Source organism: Ambystoma mexicanum, chromosome 7q (genome assembly GCF_040938575.1).
Source record: "Ambystoma mexicanum isolate Mex_15411 chromosome 7q, UKY_AmexF1_1, whole genome shotgun sequence".
NCBI classification, from domain to species: domain Eukaryota; kingdom Metazoa; phylum Chordata; class Amphibia; order Caudata; family Ambystomatidae; genus Ambystoma; species Ambystoma mexicanum.
The window spans coordinates 953,284,049-953,305,226 of NC_090941.1; the positions used below are offsets into that span (position 1 = coordinate 953,284,049).

Below are 21,178 nucleotides of genomic sequence, written 5' to 3' on the forward strand. Positions count from 1 at the left end.
AAATTCTCTAACATCACTTCAGAGGACATGGAAAAAACACTTGCCTCTATGAAGCTAACCTCTTGTGCTGAACACATCTTACCAGCAAAAATGATACTAGAAAACTCAGATATCTTCGCACCCTTATTATCTAAAATCATTAATACTTCTTTTAGGGATCAGTCAGTCCCTCAGGACATAAAAAGGGTCACTGTTACTCCATTGGTCAAGAAACCAGGCCTGGATCGTAGAGACCCTAGCAATCTCAGACCAGCACATAGTACTGAGACTGCCATGATAGATCTTCAGACAAAGATGCTCAGTATCATGGATAAAGGGAAAGCAGGCCTTCTCATCCTACTGGATCTCAGTGCTGCATTCGATTTACTTGATCATAATTTACTCAAAGTTGCTCTGGGCAAAACTGCCAATTGTTCATCGGCAGCTAAAAGGTGGATAATGTCATTCTTAAAAAATAGGACATCACAGGTTCCCTGGGGAGATACATTCTCGACAGAAAGAGACCCCACAGGAGCCAGCATGTCCCCCCTGTTATTTAACTTATATCTTAGATTCCAATGCCACGTATTAGACCACATACATATCTATTTCACAAACTACGCTGATGATACTCAGCTAGTGATGGAACTCTGTGGAGATCACAAAAAAGATAATGATAATCTACTTAGCATCTATTCCAGTATAGAACAGTGGATGGACATGAACTGGATGTGCCTAAATGGCAAGTAGACCGAGCTAATGGTCTTCGGTTCCCATCAGGCCAGAAACTCTCTCTCCAGAATACAGCTAATTTCAGATCGAAAACACAAAGATTAAGGTTCTCGACAAAGTTAAAACCCTGGGCATGATGATGGAAGCATCATTAGGAGCCGAAGCGCAGATGCAATATATAAAATATCAAAATAGATAATCAGCCCCTCAAAGGAGCTCTCCTTAACGCAAGGTCCCTGGTGGCTCATGCGATTGACATAGCCGACTTAATCTCAGAAGACAACCTGGATTTCCTAGCCATAACGGAACCTTGGCTACACAATGCTGCAGGACTGGCACTTATGCTAGCCATCCCGGAGGGATACACCATTTCCAGACAAGACAGAGATGGATCCCGAGGCGGTGGTATAGCCATAATCTCCAGAGAGAGCTTATCTATGGGAATAGCCTCTCCCCAAACTCTGCAATCCTGCAAATTCATCTCCATCAAACTCCCTCTAAATAACTCCCAAACGCTCACCATGCATGTAATATACAGACCTCCTGGGCCCATTGGAACATTCGAGGAGGACTTGCATAATATACTTGCCAGCAATCTCAAGCCTACTTCCCAAGTATTGCTCCTGGGCGACTTTAACCTAGGTCTTAACAACCCCTTGGATAAACAGGCCCTACAAATTGCCAACTCCCTTAATGCATTAGGAATAAAGCAAAAAGTAAATAAACCTACCCACATCAAGGGAAGAACTCTGGACTGGGTAGCTGAGTACAATTGTACAGCTACCATAACATCCATTTCCCCTCCATCTTGGACTGACCACTACCTTGTGTCTATGATCCTATCCACTACCAGACCAACTATCCTAGCTCCACAAGTAGCACCACCGTGTCTAACCAGAATGAAAAAGAACATCACAGTCGACAGCGTGATTCCTAATATTCTACCCACCCTAAATTCTCTGCCGGATAACCTCGACCCCAGCACCTTGGTGCAGGAATATAACAAGATTGTGCTTTCCACACTGGACAAATTTGTCCCTCTAAAACTGAGACCAAGCAAGACCAAAGCACACCTTAACAAGTGGTTCACCCCACAACTAAAGGATTTGCGGCTACTAAAAAGAAAATGTGAAACTGCCTGGCGGCTTTGTCCTTCCAGCGAGAATAAAACAAAACTAACTTCCACGGCATCACACTACAAAAAGGAAATTTGTCTGGTGAAACGTAACTCGTACAATGAACGCATTGCCAGTTCCAACTCTAGTATGAAAGAACTATTCACAATACTATGAGAACTAGAGTCCCCTATCTCCATACCTGATATCTGTATCAAAAAACAAGACCTGGTGCTCAGAGATCCAACAAGCCTTAACTAACAAAATAATCACCCTACAAACCAAAATAAAAAATAAGAAAGACGCCCTGAACCTATCACAGCCAATCAACTCTCTCCCACCCAATACTCAAACCATTGGTCATAATAATAGATTCCACTTCACTAAAACTTCTGTCCTACAAGTTGAAAAAACCATCCTATCACTAAAATCTTCCAACTGTAAAGGAGATGTCTGCCCTGCACACATCATAAAAGATGCCGCAAGAGACCTCTCTCCATTCATCTCGAAATTGATCAATGCCTCATTTGCCTCGGGCACCATCCCAGTCAACCTCAAACAATCTTGGGTTCTCCCACTTCTGAAGAAGCAAGCTCTATACCCACTCATTGCCACAAACTACTGCCCTATCACGACGGTACCATTTCTTCTTAAAATCTTGGACAAAGTTGCTTATTCGCAGATCCAAAAACACCTTGAGCTACCCAAACTCCTAGGGGTCAGACAATCAGGTTCCCGCCCATTACATGGGAGAGAAACTCCATTGATAGATCTGAAAACACAGATCAATGAGCTGAGAGACAAAGGGAAGACAGCACTACTGCTGTTACTCGATCTCTCAGCTGCATTCGATCTGGTGGATCACAAGGTCCTCTGCAGACACCTTGATTCAGCAGCCCATTTCTCCTCAGATGTGGTCAAGTCAATAGAATCATTCCTGAGCGACAGAACCATCAGAGTATTCTCCTCTTCAGCGGCGGCCGATCCCACCCCAATCATGTGCGGGGTCCCTCAGGGCTTTTGCGTGTCCCCAACTCTGTACAACATTTTCACCAAGCCATTGTTCGATGATTTGGACCTTCTGGGTATCACCTACACTAACTTTGCAGATGATTCACAGATTCTCCTACCACTTTCTGGGGATCATGGCAAGGACTTGGCGTTGGTGAACAGGATCTACCTCATCATTCAGGCATGGATGGCCACACATGGCTTATGCCTGAATGATGACAAGACAGAGCGATAATTCTTGGCACCCCTTCCAACATCTCCAAACTAGGTCACGAATAATCTTCTTTTATCATTGATGGCAACAATATCACAGTCTCAAAGGAGGTAAAAACCCTAAGCTTCTACGTGGACACCACCATGTCCTTCAATAAGCAATTGAAATCCGTGGCCTCCACCACAGATTATACATGCAAGCTTATTAGAGCTGGCAAGCCCTTCCTCTCCAGTGATAGCTGCATTATACTGGCCAGAGCATTAATTCTCTCCAGATTAGACTACTGTAATGCTCTATACAGTAGCGCTAACAAAGCCAGTATCCAAAAACTACAAATTCTACAAAATAACGCTCTTAGAGCCGCACTAGGCACTAACAAAAGAATGCACATGACCGCAATCAGACGCCATTATAATTGGCTATCTACCCATAACAAAATTCAACTAAAAAATCGCATCCCTGACACACAAAGCACTACACAATGCTGTCTCCAGCTACCTAATCAACAAACTGTCCAGAAAAGCCTCCAGCAGGCCCGCTAGAGCTGTCATTACAAACTGGCTTGTGGTACCAAGATTCAAGTCCTCCAAGATCGGCGGCAACAGCTTCCCTGTGAAGGCCGCTAAACTTTGGAACTCACTGCAAAACGAGCTGAGAGCTGAACAACCCTACCCACATTTCAGAAAGAACCTCATCACCCATCTTAATCCAACCAAAGACTAGTCCCAACTCTAACTACTGCACAACAGCACACTTCACCTCCTAGATTGTAAACTACTGTATATTACGATGTAAAATACTATTTCTGAAATCTACTATATATGTATACTATTGCATACCTCTGTTTATTACGATGTAAATAACTTTGTTGAAATTCATTACCTGCACACTCTAAGCCACACCTAATTTGCATTTCACGTGTCAATGTATACTGTTTACCATTATGTAACTTTGTAAGCTTTGCATATCCTTTACTGCGCCCTGCTACCTCCGGGTCTGGTACGCATTAGAAATTCAATGAACAAACAAACAAACAAACATAAAAATAAATGTAGCTAATATCTTAGAATTCTTAAAGCCATCAGACCATACATATCAGAAGGCAATTGTGCCACAGTGGCTAGGGCGACCATTTTATCCCACTTGGATTATGGTAATGCCCTGATGGTAGGGGGCAAGCAACAAATGTCTCCAAGTTTACCAGACCATACAGAATAATGCAGTCAGAATTATTAAACGCATACCCAAATTCAACCACATCAGCAACTCCAGGAAAGAGTTGCACTGGCTTAAAGTTGAAAATAGAATTCAATTTAAGGCTCTTACCCTAGCACACTGCTGCATTCATGGGAAGGCACCAGGGTACTTGAAATCTAAAATACACACATACACACCTAGCTGCACTCTAAGATCAGCAGATCAAAACATGATTGCGGTAGCCAAGCATAAACGCAAGCTACGTCTTGGTAAATCCTTTCCGATTGTTACAGCAGAACTGTGGAATAACTTGCCCATTAACATAAGAAAAGAAGCAAATTATTTATGCTTCCGTAAGCAGATGAAGACTCACATGTTTAACTAATTGCCTTCCTAAAATCATTCAGATACTTTCTTTAGCCATCTGCTCTGTCTTGTGATTTGTGTTCGTCCCAGGTGCCTATGTATCTGCGCCCCGAGACTTGCAAGTTACCGGCACAATAGAAATGAATAGAAATAGAAATAGAAATAGAAATTGGTAAAGTGGGAAAGCTGGGATTTGAAGCCATTTTTCAATGTGTTACGGTTTGTAATTTGACAGCAGGCTCCATCTACTCCCATCTCAGCCCCTCTTTAGTTGAAGAACAACGTAAAGCTAGAGAATTCATTGGTAGAGCAGAGATATTGATGAACAAGGCGGTCTGGGTTTGCTTTCAGAGCTAAGCATGAGCTAGCAAAAGACATGTACCTGGCCTCTTGCCTCCACAGCACACAACACAAAACCCATACCTGCCCCCTGTGTGCACCCCCCAACATAAGACCCTCACCTGTCATACTGCCTCTTCACCAATATGCTGAACATTAATTGTTAAAATTATTTATATAGTAACACAGTAGAGTATAAACCCATATGAGTGAAGCTTTCGCTACAGATAGATAAGGAAAATAAGGAAGTGTTGAAAAGTGATTTGCTCAGTATCACATACTATATGACGAGTGGAAGGTAGAGATATGAGCCCCGTCTCCCTGGTACCAATTCAGATAGCCAGGGGAGGCTTCATCTTCTCCTATTCCATATTAGAAACAACACAAATGCTTTCTGCAAAGTTGTTATTCGAAGGGATAAACTAGCGTTCAATGAATCTTGTTTTCAAAGCACCAATGTATCTACAAGTGGGAAGCATATTAATCATTTGTATCCTGAGGCAAATACATCTGAGAAACACACTAAGATTATAATTCTAATTAAAATGTATTTCAATTATAATACCTGTGTACAAGTATATGCTTTCAAAGCACCAAGTCACATGATAAAGCAACCTGAAAAAATATTTTAAGCAGTAATTGAAGCATATTTTCATGAAGTAATTATGCATCACTTAGTCAGAAAAAGAAAGGGGCCTGCAGTCCTTCTACTGTGTTTGTGGATAAAAGCCCCAGAACTCACACGGAGCGGTCACGCAGAGTTGGCTCGCTGAGGTGCGAGCAGTCAACTGCAGTCCCTCCCTGCTTTCCTGCCTGCAGTCCTTCTACTGTGTTTGCGGATAAAAGCCCCAGAACTCACGTGGAGCGGTCACGCAGAGTTGGCTCGCTGAGGTGCGAGCAGTCAACTGCAGTCCCTCCCTGCTTTCCTGCCTGCAGTCCTTCTACTGTGTTTGTGGATAAAAGCCCCAGAACTCACGCGGAGCGGTCACGCAGAGTTGGCTCGCTGAGGTGCGAGCAGTCAACTGCAGTCCCTCCCTGCTTTCCTGCCTGCAGTCCTTCTACTGTGTTTGTGGATAAAAGCCCCAGAACTCACGCGGAGCGCTCACGCGGAGTTGGCTCGCTGAGGTGCGAGCAGTCAACTGCAGTCCCTCCCTACTTTCATGCCTGCTGTCCTTCTACTGTGTTTGTGGATAAAAGCCCCAGAACTCACGCGGAGCGGTCACGCGGAGTTGGCTCGCTGAGGTGCGAGCAGTCAACTGCAGTCCCTCCCTGCTTTCCTGCCTGCTGTCCTTCTACTGTGTTTGTGGATAAAAGCCCCAGAACTCATGCGGAGCGGTCACACGGAGTTGGCTCGCTGAGGTGCGAGCAGTCAACTGCAGTCTACTGAGGCTAAGAGGTAAGCAGGTATGGACCTACAAACGGACCCCTTGCTCCCTAGACCTGAAACCTCCATGGGAAACTCTGAACTTTCTCCTCCCCACCCCCAAGTGAAAAGCCCATCTGGCAGGGTACTAAGGAGCAAATATCTTTGTCTAGAAAAGCAAAAAGACTCTTGTAAAACTTACACGGCTAGAAAAAACTGTGGAAAATACGTCAGTTCTGGCATTATTCCACCAAAAAAAGTGACATCCTCGCGCTCCCTGGCGTCCCCTACCTAAATGGCTTCCAGTCCACTGGAGAATGCGAGTCGCAAGGTTGCGAGTGCCCAGAACGCACTAAATGACATTTTCCCCGGTGAAACGGGTGAAAAATCGGAGGATGACTCTACGAACATTTCCTTTGCATCTTCACACTCTGCTTCTGAATCTCCACACTTTGAGCCCTCTACCTCCAACTTGCACAGGTTCCCCCCCACCCTCAGCCGTCTCCGAACATACCTGGAGTCCAATCTGTTTTGGGCCTGCGGGGGGAGGGCCATTGTTCTGCATCGGATCCGTCGCCGGAGGTCGGGAGCTCGTCTCCTACTGCGATCTCTCCGCACTCAGCTGCGCGCCCCCCGCAGGCCTCCGCCGCGGCGAGTGAGGTCGAACCTAGCGGAGTCGGAGGACCCCGCAAGGCCGATCTCAGCTTGCGGGCTGCCGCGCTGACTGCTGGTGTCTCCCGTGGCTCCGCTTCACCTCTTTCTCCATTGATGGGTCTTGGAGCCCCATCGGTGGGGGTGGTGGGTCCTCCAGCCCTGGCTGCGGGGGATCCGGGCCCGCTGAGCCGCCAAGTGTCCACACAGGCGGATGTTCATGCTTCTCAGTCACTGCCTGTGTCAACGGTCAGTGGTGTGGATGTGGAGCTTCTCTTTGCTGCCACCTCGTGGCCAAGCCAAACAGCAAGAAACTTTGCTGATTCTGCTTCTGTTGTCACTAGTTCTTGTGAAAATGGGTCTACGGACTTAGCTCTGGATCGACCAACTGCTGTAAATCCATCACATGCTGTGGCCAGTGACGTTATTGGCCAGAAGAGAGACATTGCAATGGCTCTATTGAAAAAAAGAGCACTATCAAGAAAGATTGGAAAGGAACTGGGAGAGCCCTTAGATCACGGCACCCAACAACTCAAAAGGGCTACCTACCAGAAACAAAAAAAAGGTGACTCAGTCAAATCAACTTTCCAGAATCTTCCGACAACACATACTTTTAAAGAGTTCTTCTTCAAGCAATCAAAGAGGATACCAGAAACAGACACTGATCTTTCCGATGCAGAAATGCTTGATGTTCCGCTAGAAGTCCCTCCAGATCAAACTCAAAAGAAAAAAACAGCAGACATCGGTCATAGTGTAACAGAGGCCCAAAGCTATCAGAAAACCATCCCATCTTCTAACAGCCGGGGAGATATGGACGCGGCCATTTCGTACCGAAAGGAAGCACGAACAGAGGCAATAAATTTGCTTGACGAGGACGTGCCATCACATTGTTCCGAGAAAGGTGGATTGGGGAACAATCTATTAATACCATCAACTATTTCCCCTCCGACGTTTGGAACGAACCAAAGGAAGACATCATCGCCAATATTGGCCCAACCAGACCTAAGGAACAAGTCCCTTCTCAAAGTAGCTCAACCGGTGCTGGCATCACATGGTCAAAAAACAATTTTATCTGACTTTCCATCTGGAAGACCGTCATTATTTAACGATCTCCCAAAAGACACCTCAACACTGGTGAGAAACAGAAGACCCAGTGACATGGTTGGAAACCTACCTAAAGACACGCCAACAAAAAGGCCGGACCTGGTCACAATTATGTCCGCCATAACAGTGGGTCTTGCACCATTTGTAAAACTGTATGAATCAATTAATGACTCAATGAAGGATTCATTAACTCTTCCCTCAGTTTTAAAAACCTTAGAAGGATTCATCACTGCTTTAAACCAACAAAACGCGGAGAAAGAAAGCAAATGGGACTCTAAACTCACCCGGCTTGAGACTTTAATCACCACAATAAGCAATGCAAGTAGTTCTGGAGAAAACAAGCAAAATCCTCAGTCAGATTGCGTTCCCTTGTCAAATTCAAAGGTCTCTCAACCAAAAGGTGAAAAGGCAAACCAAATTGCGAGAAATCGGCGACCAAACTCTACATCACGAAACGAGAAAAAAAATCAAAGAACCTCTAAAAGTGCCAACAATCTTCAAAATTCCCAAACCAACCGTCTCAACTCATGAAAAGATCACAATTACTCACGTGGCGCCTCAAGCTCCAGTATGCCATAATTCAGAAATCGAACAAACTATAATTGAACTCGACAGTTCCAGGCCAAATGAGGCAGGGTCTTTTGGAAATTCGTCACTTTTAGATCTTACTGTCCACCTGAACGAAGAGGAAATTAATCTAGAGTCAAACTCAAATAACGTAGAAAAACCTCTGACTCTGAGCAAAGCCAAGGTCTCAGAAACAAATAGAACAAAAGTCACCATTTGTAAGGGGAGGGAAAAAGCAGCAGCTGACCCACCCTCTAAAGAACTAAATTCACTACCAGAACAACATGATAATGTCACTCAAATGACAAAAACTGAAAACGGTGGCATTAAGTTATGCACAGAGAAAATGCCCCGGTCAGAATCCAAGGTAATTTCCAACCGAGTCTACAAAATGCAACAACTTGCAGCTGGGAAAATCTTCCTAGTTTTGAACAGAAAGACGGTTTTGAAAATCCTGACCAATATACCAGCATTGAAATCCTTAAAACCAGTGGATCGTGCATTGGTCGAACCATATCATAGAGATGGCAAGGCCAAAATCTATCTCCACGTTAAAAATCCTGTGGACTTAGACTTGAAAGAAGACGTGACTGCGGCGTTGAAACAAATGGGTTTCTCACTAGCCGAACTTCCTGTGTCTGAACTTGCCGCAAAGTTTGTTCCACCTTCAAACAGCTTGGCGGAAAAGCAATAGGAACATCAGCCCAACACTGAAGACCTTCTTCTCGGCAGAAGAAAAGTGGCCTTCAGGGAGAAACAGGAACTCACCCGGGGGAGATTTAGATCGAGACTCCATTCGTCCAATATTAATACAAACTACCGAAAAACTCAACACGAAGAAAAATGGAGCTCAAAACCCAGATGGGAAAAAAACCGCAGACGCCCGGATGCAACTGATAAAAGTGCTGAGTGGGCTCACAATAAAAAACGAGAACCGTCGGGGCCCTGGAGATGGTTGAAAAAGGTGTTAAATCTAAACCCTCAAAATTAACAACTAAAAGATTCAGCGACGTCTACTGCAGCTCTACAACTTGAATGTCCTCACAAGAAAAGGACTACCATGTGTTCTTGGAACACGAGGAGTCACGACCATTTGACAAAGCTAGATGTCTATGACTTGAGCCATTTCGACATTATTTGTCTCCAGGAGACGTGGCTACTGGAAACACCAGTGCTCGATGGATACGATACGTACATCTCCCCAGCAGTGAAAGGCTTTTTCGGAAGACCGTCTTCAGGCCTTCTAACGGCAAATAAAATCGGATCGGGTATTTCCATTAGAAAGAAAGTGGCCGAATCATACGGTATGTTAGCTCTATTAGCTTAATGGTTCCATACAAAGACTTCATCGAGGAGTAAAGTGAAATCTAACCTCGCTATCATCAATGTTTATTGGAATCCGCAGAGAACAAGCAACACGGAATTTTGTGATAACATCGCGGAAACCATAGACAAATTCTCTACTGAACTGGCAACTGACCACATCATAATCTGTGGCGACTTGAACGCCAGAGTCGATCAATCTCCTGCTACATCCTATCTCAGCCCCTCCGCGGTGAGAGGTGCGCTATGGTCTGATTTCATGGACACAAGAAAATTCTACAACGTTGCATCAGCTCGAGGTCAGCTCCCCCGGATTCCAACCTGGGAACGAGCGGAAACGTCGCCAACTCTGGATCACATTTATACTTCATATTCTTTTCTCCCTTTTGTCGGCTTTTTTGAGGTATACACAACTAAATCCAGTGACCACAATCCTTTGATAATGACCTTTGAGTCAGAAACAACTCCTAAGCAAGTATATCCATTCGAGGTGGAGGTAGCACGGAAGTCGTCGCAAATCCAACTCACAGCGACCAACATCAAGGAAATCTCCAAGAAATTTGATGCACTCAGCAAAAGTACGATGGACTTAACAAATAGACCAAACTACATTCCCTTGTTTCTGCCACATAGGAAAGAAAAAAGGAATCTGCACCCGACCTAAAGGGAAAGATGTACATGAGTACGACATCGAACTAGTCTTGAAACGAAAACAAATGCACAAACTGAATCGCTTAGCCAGAGTCTCCAATAACCACGAGCAAAAAGACATCGCTAAAGCCGCAACCAGATCATATAGATCCTGGCTGAGACAACATAAAGCAGTAATGTATCAAAATGACTCGGAGCAAATGTTGAAGACCTTAACATCGAAAAACCCTAGAGAATTCTGGACTCTGATCAAAGATAAAAACAATGAGACAAATAACCAACTATCGAATGCAGTATCGGAACAGGCGTGGATAACCTTTTTTTCATCCCAATTTAGTCCTATACCGCTAACTTCAAGTAACTATGCATGCGGTACAACATCGGCGTGGGAAGATCTGGCAGATCGCGACGAAATTCTGGCGACAATTTTGAAATTAAAAACTTCTAGGGCACCTGGCGCAGATGGTTTAACCAACGTAGACCTAAAACAACACCCTGAGGAATGGGCCGCCCTAATTACAAAAATCTTCAAGCAATGTATGATTACTAGGCAAATAGCTAAAACATGGACTGACGCGGTAATAGTACCTATTTTTAAAAAGGGAAATAGAGAAAACCCAGCAAACTACCGCCCTATCGCCCTCCTTGACATCATGGGAAAGATCTTTGCTACCCTCTTTTTAACCAGATTTCACAAATGGGCGAGATCGGCGCCTTGTCTGGACAAATTCCAAACAGGCTTTGTTAAGAACGCAAGCACCAGCATCAACATCTTGATTTTGAATATCATAAAAGAAAATGTAAAGAATGGTGCTACAGCAGTCTATATTGCATTCATAGACTTAACACAAGGTTTTGATAAGATCAGCCGCCAAAAGCTGTGGGCGAAATTAACAAAGTGGAATTGCCCTGCAAAAATACTATGCCCGGTGATCGCATTACACACGGACACCAAACTCAGAGTTTGTTTAAATCGGCAAGGGATGCTATTGGACCAATTTCCATCTGAGCGTGGTGTGAAACAGGGATGCCCGCTCGCTCCAGCCCTATTTGTCGCCTTTATGGGAGACTTCCAGTATACACAACCAGCGGTCAGAGCCTTCCCGCCCAAACTGGGTAACATCGCAATATCTAGACTGCTATATGCTGACGACTTGATCCTCATGGATCAAACCCAAATTGGTCTCCAACGCCAACTCACGAACTTGGCTAAGTACATCAGCGACAACGATTTGGAGATAAACATCGACAAATCAAAAATACTGACGATGGGGAAAAATCGTTCAACAACTAGTGATCCAGGCCACTGGTACATGAACAACATAAAAGTTGAAACCGTTTCTACTATGAAATATTTAGGAATCATGATAGATTCAAAAAGGTCAGAAAGTGCGACCCACTCAGCCTTGTGGACAAAGATCAAAATCTTGACAACCCAAACTAAACTAGTAGACCGAAATATGGTAAATTCTCGCTTCTTCCGGCGATCCAATTTTACAAACAAAAGGTAGTGCCATCAATAATCTATGGCATGGACGCTGCGCTGAACATCGACAACACCATATGGACAAAGCTGGAAGGCTACCTATGGAATGGCGTGCTAGGTCTGCCTAAATCTTCATCCATTTCAGCTGTCATGCGGGAATTGGGTTTACTATCACTGCAAGCATCAGTCGCCCAAAGTCAGATGCGACTCTTTCGGAAAATCAACCATCCAGATACCCTTCGATCTACAAGCTGGTCCAAATAGAACTCAGCCAAGGCCGTTGCAGGGCCCTAAATAATTGGGAACAAAAACGTACAAAATAATTATCAGATTTGGCTTGCTCAGCAGAAGACCTCATCCTGAATCCCAACAGAATCATGAAAAAAATAGCACAAGAAGATTGGATCCAAACTGGTGAGAAAGCAATAGGCAACAAGCTACTGGCTCATTTACCAGCAACAACAAATAAACTCAATCAACCTATGAGCTACTGCATAAAATTTCCCAACAAGAAAATGCAGAAACCTTTATGAAAATAAGATTCAATCAACTACCAACGCAGGAAATTATAGCAATCCGCACGAAAACTGAAGTACAAACTTTTAGATTCTGTTCGGATCCATAAACAGTGGAAACTTTAAGACACTTACTTATGACTTGCACCAGAACCGCGTTTTTGCGGGAAGCCTACTTGCTGCCTCTGATCCACGATGTATTCCCCCCGAGAGGAAAACACATGGTGGTGCCGTTTGATCACAGATGACAGAACCAAGTGGTCAACAGCGGCTGTAAAGATTTTAGATGCAGCACTGAGTTTAAACCAGAACTTGTAAATTAACCAAGTGCGATTAAGCGAATTTTGAGGTTTTGTAAATCGTGACACTATGCAATTTCTCCAAGCATCAAGCTCTATGGTTATTCTCCTTATCTTTTGCTTCTTTTTCGTTTTTACTTATACTATTCACTTTGTAAAATGTGTTTTTCATTGCGAAGCAACGTCTTGTAAAAATCAAATGTCCTTGATTACAAACAAGTAAATAAAAAAAAGAAAAAAAAAAGAAAGGGGCCCAAGCCAGACCCACAATCGGTGTTTGGCGTTTAATCAAAGGCCCCAACAAACCAAACAGAACTGAAGGGCCCACTGGAAAAAATTACCTGCAAGCCTTCAAAAACCTTCACACTGAAAATGGGCCTATTAAGGCTGCCTGTGGGGGTTTCTGCAAGTACCATAAGGAAGTGATAAGTGAAAAGGCCAAGCATTGGAAATTGAAAGGCCTATCTGTCATTACAAAAGGGAAGGTTGCATTGAAAAGCGGCTTTTTAATTCACAGTGGCAGAAGAAATATAAAGGCCCCTTTTACATGAAAAGCAGGATTTTCAAACACTGACACTAAAATGGCTTTGCATGTGCGTTTGCAGTTTTAAAGCAAGACATGAGAAAAATGTTTCCCTGCTAACATAAAGATATAAGGGCAAATACTTAGCTTAGTGTGTGTTGACAAGATGTAATGTATATTATGATCCACATGCAAAATAACAGCAACAATTGAAAAGAAAAGGCCACTTTGTTTTCACGGGTCACATTTCAATTTGATTTAGGCCCAAGGCAGACCCTTTTGCTTGTTGTTGGGCAGACTTCACAAAGGACTCCGCCACTGCAGGCCTGTTGGCCTTCTGGTCTGGAAAGAGAATTCTTTTAAAGCTTTTGCATCCCAGCTATCCCTGCAGCTTACCAACTTCAAACAAGAGAATGGCAAATCTCCCAGCAAGTGGTTGACTGGAATGTGGGGGAGGAGCTGTGCAATCAAGGGAAGCTCAGCTCTGAGAAAAAAATACAATAACATAGAAGGTTTTGCAGATTGAAATGGTGGTCAACTTCAGATAACAGCTCACTTGCTGGTCAGGAATGGAAAATTGCATCCGATTTGCATAAACATGAAGATTTCCCATTAGTTTAAAAAGACTACCAGAACTTATGCATTTTTCTCAGCAACCACGGGTCATACTGCATTCATTTATGTGTCATTTTTAAGATAAATTCCAGGAGATTTTATTGAAATACACTTCATCGACCTGTGATGTAGGGAATCATAATGGCGAGCTAAAATGAATGTGTTTCTGGCTGCTCTGAATATGTCCCAAATTTAATAATTGCTGTGCTGGTGAAGGGTAGAATTAGGTATTTGGAGAATAAATTGCATGTTTATATCTATTATACTTTTTGTATAAATGGCAAAAAATTGTCACACACCCATGCAACATGGTACAGACCTGGCTGTCATTTAATGAATACCCCATGATTAGCTGAAGCAAAATATATATACATTATGGCAGTTACTAGTAAATTATGAGGTTTTGCCATATAGCTCCTTTTTTGCCAAAACGTTGATATGAAAAAAATGGAGGTTGCCATGCTTCTGTTCTAGACTCCTAAACCAATCCTTAAAGAGAGGCTGGACCTGGGGGAGAAAGAAGGGTAACTGTACAATCCTGGTTGCAAGAATTCTTGCAGGGCACTGCCCAATATTGAAATTTTCATGGTGTCATCACTGGTATGTAAAGTGGATGCACTATAAGAGAGGGAGAGAGCTGCTCAAAATTATCAACTGACTACCGCAAGGAAACACCAAAGTTAATTTGCTAAAATTGCATCTGAGTGGAGCATGGAAGAAGGCTAGAGCCGTCTATGGCTGGGGAGGCCTACAAGCTGACTGGACCCTATGTTGAAGGGCTGGGGACCATCTTTGCGAGTGGTGTGACCAGACCCCTGCCATGTCCTCAAAGGGGGTCCTGAATGCAGCTGGATTTCCTAAACTTTAAACAGAGGTTTTCAATGTAAGTAGAATTGAGCCATTTGAAAGCAAAAGGTGGAGGAATCTGCTTGCCTTAAATCCTTTCCCTTTTTACTGGGCGAAGGTGGGGGGGGGGTCAAAACTGTGTAGATCCTTAGCCTATTTGACTAATATTCATTTAATTCATTCCCCTTTAGCAAAACACTAAGGAGTGATTTTTGTTAACATTTGAAATTAACAAAGCCCATTCCCATTGTACGCTAAAAACTATAGTCCGTAATGTAATTGGGTATTCCAATTTTTCCTGTTAACCCTGAATTTTAGGAAATGGGGTGTCCTTGCCCCTAAACTAAAATCCCTAAACTGTCAACTTCCCCCTAACACAGGCCTTTAAGTGGAGGGGGGGTCTGAAATCCAAAATTCCCCTGAATGATTCCAATATTTCTGTCTGACTTCCCGAACACAGACCAACGTGGGTGGGTGGGGTCTGAGAAACAAACTGCTAAATCACCCTGCGTTTATATTAAAGCAAAAGTGTGGATGAAATAACAATTGTCGTATGCATTTGTACACATCTGTAAACCAAACTGCTAGCCTTTTTAAGCATGCAGGAAAATCGAAATTGCACAGCACTGCATATGTAAATTGATTTTGTTCCTTGACCAGTGTTGATTATTTCTTGAATTGAAATCGGGATAAAATAAAGTATAGTGATTAGTGTTTTTGCCAACCAACTTGTGTGATTTTTGATGTAAAAAGAAGTTTTATTGTGTGCCCCAAAGAAGTGTAATTTTAGTGTGATCTCAATTACCTAGAATTCAAATAAATATAAATATATTTCCTGTACACCAGCCTGGTTCTTGGCTCATTGGTGGCACGGGGGAGGAATCCAAGGGGAATTACGGGGTCCACATCAGTCCAGTGATTAGGTCCCTACACTGGCTGCGAGTAGCAAGCAGAATTGAGTTTAAATCCCTCTGCCTAGTTCATCGGGCCTACTATTGTCAAGGTGTAGACTATTTACAGGATACATTTCCGCACTACATTCCTGAATGCACTTTACATTCCATCAATGCCCATCTCGTAGTTATCCCTACATTTCGTTGAGCTAGAATAGGCAGCTGTGCTTTCTCAGTTGCTGCCGGCACCCTGTGAAATGGTCTAACAGAGGCTCTTAGGTGCACTGAGAACCATCTAACATTTAGATGTCTTTTAAAAACCCTACTCTTCTAAGCTTTGCTTCGTGCCTTTCCTCGCGCCAAGATGACATTGGCAAACGTGCATACTACACATGAGCTTAACATAACATACCCTAATTTTAATTACTACCCTGAACCCTTACAGAACACGAATCCTTCAGCGCACTAAAGCATTATATTTGCAGGTTACTCAATACAAAATCAATGTAAAATGAACAGTGAAAATACCTCTAAACCCATCACCAGCTCGCCACAAATGACATAGCCCTGTGCCATAACCCAAACCCTTGCTCTAATCCTAAATTTAGCCTTACCCTAACTGCAACTCTGACCCTGACCCTAATGCTTACTTTGCTCTAACCGGTAGGTTTATCCTAACCCCTGTCCTATGCCAACATCACCAGCCCTACCCAACTTCCCTAGCCCCGATATGAACCACTACTCTCCATGATCCATTTCTCTTGTTACATTGATGCTGAAAATGGAAAAAAGAAATGTTAAAAACCCTTTTTACATTACTGCCATCGGAGGCAGCATTTCTGAAATAGCACTGGAGATATTCCCAAAATACCACCTCTGCTGGTAGTAAACTGAGTAAGACGGATTTCCAGAAGTACAACGGACGGAGCTGGTGGCTTTCTCAGTTTGTAGTCTTCTAATAATTAATTCTTGAATATTACATCTTGCTATGTGTGTTTTTCAACTCTGTCCAAAAGTAAGTACCACAAAGAGTCCCCCAGTCATTGCTATGAGCACTGTAAACGTAACATAAATGGGTGCTATTCAGGGTGCTGTTAAACTCTTTTTGTATGAAGACACTGCTGATCAGGAAATTCAACAGAACATAGGGGAAGCATTCGTACAGAATCAAACCGAGGACATACTCTAATGCGATATGAACCCTTACTTTCTCTGCAAATAGGACTCGTGATACGCTGCTGTGGATTGTAACAGACCAATGTTGCAGGGGGAGCAGTCGTGACAACATCATCCAGGGTCGCAGAATCTGTTATTTAAATGCATACCTTGCCATCGGGCGGCATGAACATGTCCCTGCAGCCTAGACTCCTCTCCCTCTGTGTGGAGGCCCATGTGGGTGGCCAACCACCAGCCACATCTACAACATTGCCGACATCAAGACGTATGGCTCGCCCCATTTGCACAGAATTTAGGCAGGCTTTGCTCAGTTCCTTTGTGGCAGTCTCGATTCTGGTGGATTTCGTCCTTTTTAGATTTTAGTTTGAACATTTTGGATCTCTGGCCCATGGGGAGAACCCTTGTGGGCAATTGCCCCTTTGCCCCCCTTGCCAGCCTTCCCTTGAGTACCCTGCAGAGAATGCTCAGGACCAGGTACTGAGGAAGGTGCGTGTGGAAAGGCTGGAGCCTGAAGCTGTGTCTCTGCAGGCTGGGGGAGTCGTGGATGAACGCTGCTTACCTGCTCGTCGAGTGATTGGTGCCAGATGCATACAATTACAGGGCCCTTTCATTCATTATGGAGGAGCCGAGGAACACCTGCGCAGCCTTTGTGCTAGAAAGAGGGATGAGGGTAGAGGCCGCACACTGTCCCTTTCAACTTCTGCAGCAGAGTCTCGGTGGTGAAGGCGGCCTTGCTACAGGGCACGGGCCAGTAATATCGCCTCTCCGGCTGGTTAAGGCTGGTGGGCCCATGGAGGGATTTGAGCTGTCCTGCCATGGGCAAAATGGCACTTCCTGTATGCTTTGCCTCTGCTTTGCCCCCATCAGTCCTTCAAGTTGTTAGGCATCCAGAAATGGGAGTGCTTCTCTGATTCCCTCTGCAGTATGAGGTGCTTTTGGTCCAAACGTTTCTGCTTTCCCTGCTAAAGACAGAGAGTGTTGCTGCCCCTCCACACCAGCAAAGGAGTAAACTTTGCTCATCATTGGACAATCTGCCACCTACTGGTATTTTCTGCCACCTCCTGGTCTTGGTGGTCTAGGCAGTCAACTAATCTTGCGGTGTCCTGGTAATCACCCTGTTTTTAACACAAGGGGCCCAATTCATGGGAAAGTGCACATTAATCCCGCAAAGCCTGCGCACCGAGAACGACTCTGCGCGAGCCTGTGCAGATGTTTTCTGTGTGCTCTGTGGCTGCATGGAACTGTTTGCACAAAGTAAATGTAAACGCAAGTCGCGGCCAGAACGTTGCCGACACTCCCCCGCGCAAAGCCAAAACAGACAGAAACAGCCACCTTTGCATGCTCCCCGGGCGCAAATACATGCACCCTCAAAACATTGCGTTGGGCAAGCAGGCCTGCATCTCAGGGACTCTGCGCGGGGTCCCACGTAACTGTTACCAGCACCTCTACAATAGGCGCATCATTTTTCATAACTCAGCTAAAACTCAGTAGTTCTGCGTGCGAACCCCCGTATACCGTTCCAGCACCCTACTACACTGCGTACGCACACCACTAACTCAGATCGGAACCCCGCCTGGGTCAATGCACCCTTAAATATGACACCCAATCCTACCTCTGAGTGGTGAATCCTATGCGCAAGTGTCTGAACGCCTGTCTTCGGGTGGCGGATCGAATGAGGGCTTTGCCTGGCCATTTCCCAGCCTCATAACACCCACATTTTCCTTTGTTCTTCCTTATTTTTCGAGTTCCACCCCCTCACTGCCTCTGCATAAGCCACGCCTACGCCCTGCACTTGGCTGCTCGCAGAGACATGCCGAGCCTGCGCAAAGTCCCTGCAAGGTACAAATAAGTGCCGCGCAGTCGATTCCATGAATCAACAAAAGGGATTTCGCACGCACTTTGCCAAGTAAGGTCCCTATTTGCCGCGCAAACATTTCCATGAATCGGGCCCAAGGTGTTTAGTCTCACCGCATAATAGAAGACCCCCCTCAAAAGCCCCCACCCTCCTATCCAAACTAACCGCCCGGCCGACCTCCCCTGCATTCTGCCTTCTGTGTAATTTGTAAATATGGGCCTCAGGCTCGCAATGGTAAAAATGCTGCCCCCCAGCCCTGTCATTTGTGTATGATCTCACTCTTACCCACTCACCCTCTGGTAAATCTCACTCAGTGCAACACTGCTCTTATGTAAAGGCGCCCTAATCTAGGACAGTGGTATTCAAACGTGTTCATACCGAGCCCCCCTAAATCCCCTTAAGTAAAAATATTATTTCTGGGCACCCTTAGGGGACCCGAGGGATATCAAGGAGGGCCCCAGGCGCTTTAAAAAATAATTGTGACTTTTTTTTCTTTATTAAAGTTTTTTTAACGGAGTAATAGTACCGGTTTACATTTTGTCACGGATGCAATATATTCAAACAGTATTAAACAACATCACATTCAGTTGTTAAATCGTCACCTTTTTACAACCATGTCTAGGCAAAGGTGACTGCTTTTAATAGCAAATATAAGTGGAAGAAAATCTGCTTATATTTTATATTAAAAACAGACATCTTAATCCATTTTCAAAGAGTCCCTCGCAATCCCCTGGACATCCTTTTGGCTCCCCTACCCCCACAAGGAAGAAGCCCCTCAGTTTGAAGACCACAGCTCTCGGAAAACCTCTGCTCTCAGCTATTTCATACTCCAAGTCATTTCTCCATGAAATGACACCGTGTTGTTAAATCAATTCCAAATACCCCTCTTAGGAGTGCTATTCACTACAACAGTGCATGCGCTTCTGTCAGCAAAAATCCCCGGACTTTCAACAGGAAGTAAGGGGCGCGTGGAAACAAACCAGGGACACGGCGAGGCTTCTTGGCGCTGCCATAGTTTGGGGTGTAGGCACATGCGACCATCGGCATGCTTGCTTGCTTGTCTTTTTCTAAGAATACTTTCCATGAATCATTGTGCACATTGAGAGCAGGTAACTCCGCGACTGGGTCATCACTGATCCAGGGTCGGGCTTTCTTTGAACAAACGAAGGCAGTCTGGGTGTTGTAGTCTTGGTTTAATTCAGTGTAAACAAATTGGACTTGAGCATACTAATGATTTTTAGAAGGGAGATCGGGACTGTAAATCTGGTACCTCGATTACATGGAGTTATCTTTTCTGCCTACAGAAGACATGCGGTGCACCTGGCCACTGCCTAATGCGTGCACCAAGCTCACCCAGCTTGGTAAGACCCGTGATGCAGGATGGACAAGCAGTCTGATTTGTATTTTCTACTGAAAAATCAGCATATTGGAGTTGTAAAGATAAATAAAAATAAAGCCAAATTCTATATCAACAACAAAGAGCGTTAATCAAAGCATACCTTCGCACCTTGTCACACAGTGTGATCTTTGGCACTATTTACTTATGGCGACTTATTCATGGCTGCTGCCTGCGCGTGAATTACTGAGCTATACATAGCAATCACTGGAATGGAGGGGTTCCCTAACACTCAATGTACCTGTTAAGCTGCAGAACCCTATTTAAAAGAATTGGGGACATCATATTTTTGGAATAGGGTGTCAGCCACAGTCTTGGTGATTCGCCATGCTGTGAACGAGAGGACGAATAAACACGGAACACACAAGCACTCGTGCATCATCCTCGAACGGGTGAAAGGCTGAGCTGACACCACCCGCGTCAACCTGTCATCTAAGGATAGGCGTAGATCTCTGCAGCAGGTACATTATCCCTCCGAGTAATCATGTAGGGCCGGTAGTATACACCCCTCTCCCCCCTCAATGAATGGCCAGCATTTAATGTCTGTAAAATAAGCAAGCGTCTCCGTGCAACGAACTGTGAAACCCCATTCATTCTGCAAGCGAATAATCGTCAGCATTTTAATTCATGGCTCGGCATCATTTCATAAAACGATTTAAGTCCCTCCTCAACTTTCTCGTTTTTGTTACGTTAAACTTCTTAATCGTGTAAAGAGGTACCGAAATCCGCGAAAGTACAAAAAAAAAAGCCCAATTAAAACATAAGGGCCGCCTTGTTGCGGTTGTGGAAAAGCAGGCAGTCCAGGCTGAGAACATACCTCTCTGCATTCCCAATGCTAAGAGGCTTTAGGGAAAATCCCGGCTGGAATCAGGAAAACCAGACATGCTTTGAAGAGATTATGGAGGAAACGTGGTCGGGTAGCTGACCTGCAGAGGACTCCATTAAATCGCATTGTGTGATCT

At 44.4% G+C, this 21,178-nt stretch overlaps 1 protein-coding gene across 1 annotated transcript in view; it reads right to left on the reverse strand.

Moving 5' to 3' along the window:
• Positions 1 to 21,178, reverse strand: part of MYO7A (myosin VIIA) — a 1,239,317-nt gene that overhangs the window by 1,217,177 nt on the left and 962 nt on the right. The gene's annotated exons all lie outside the window — the stretch shown is intronic.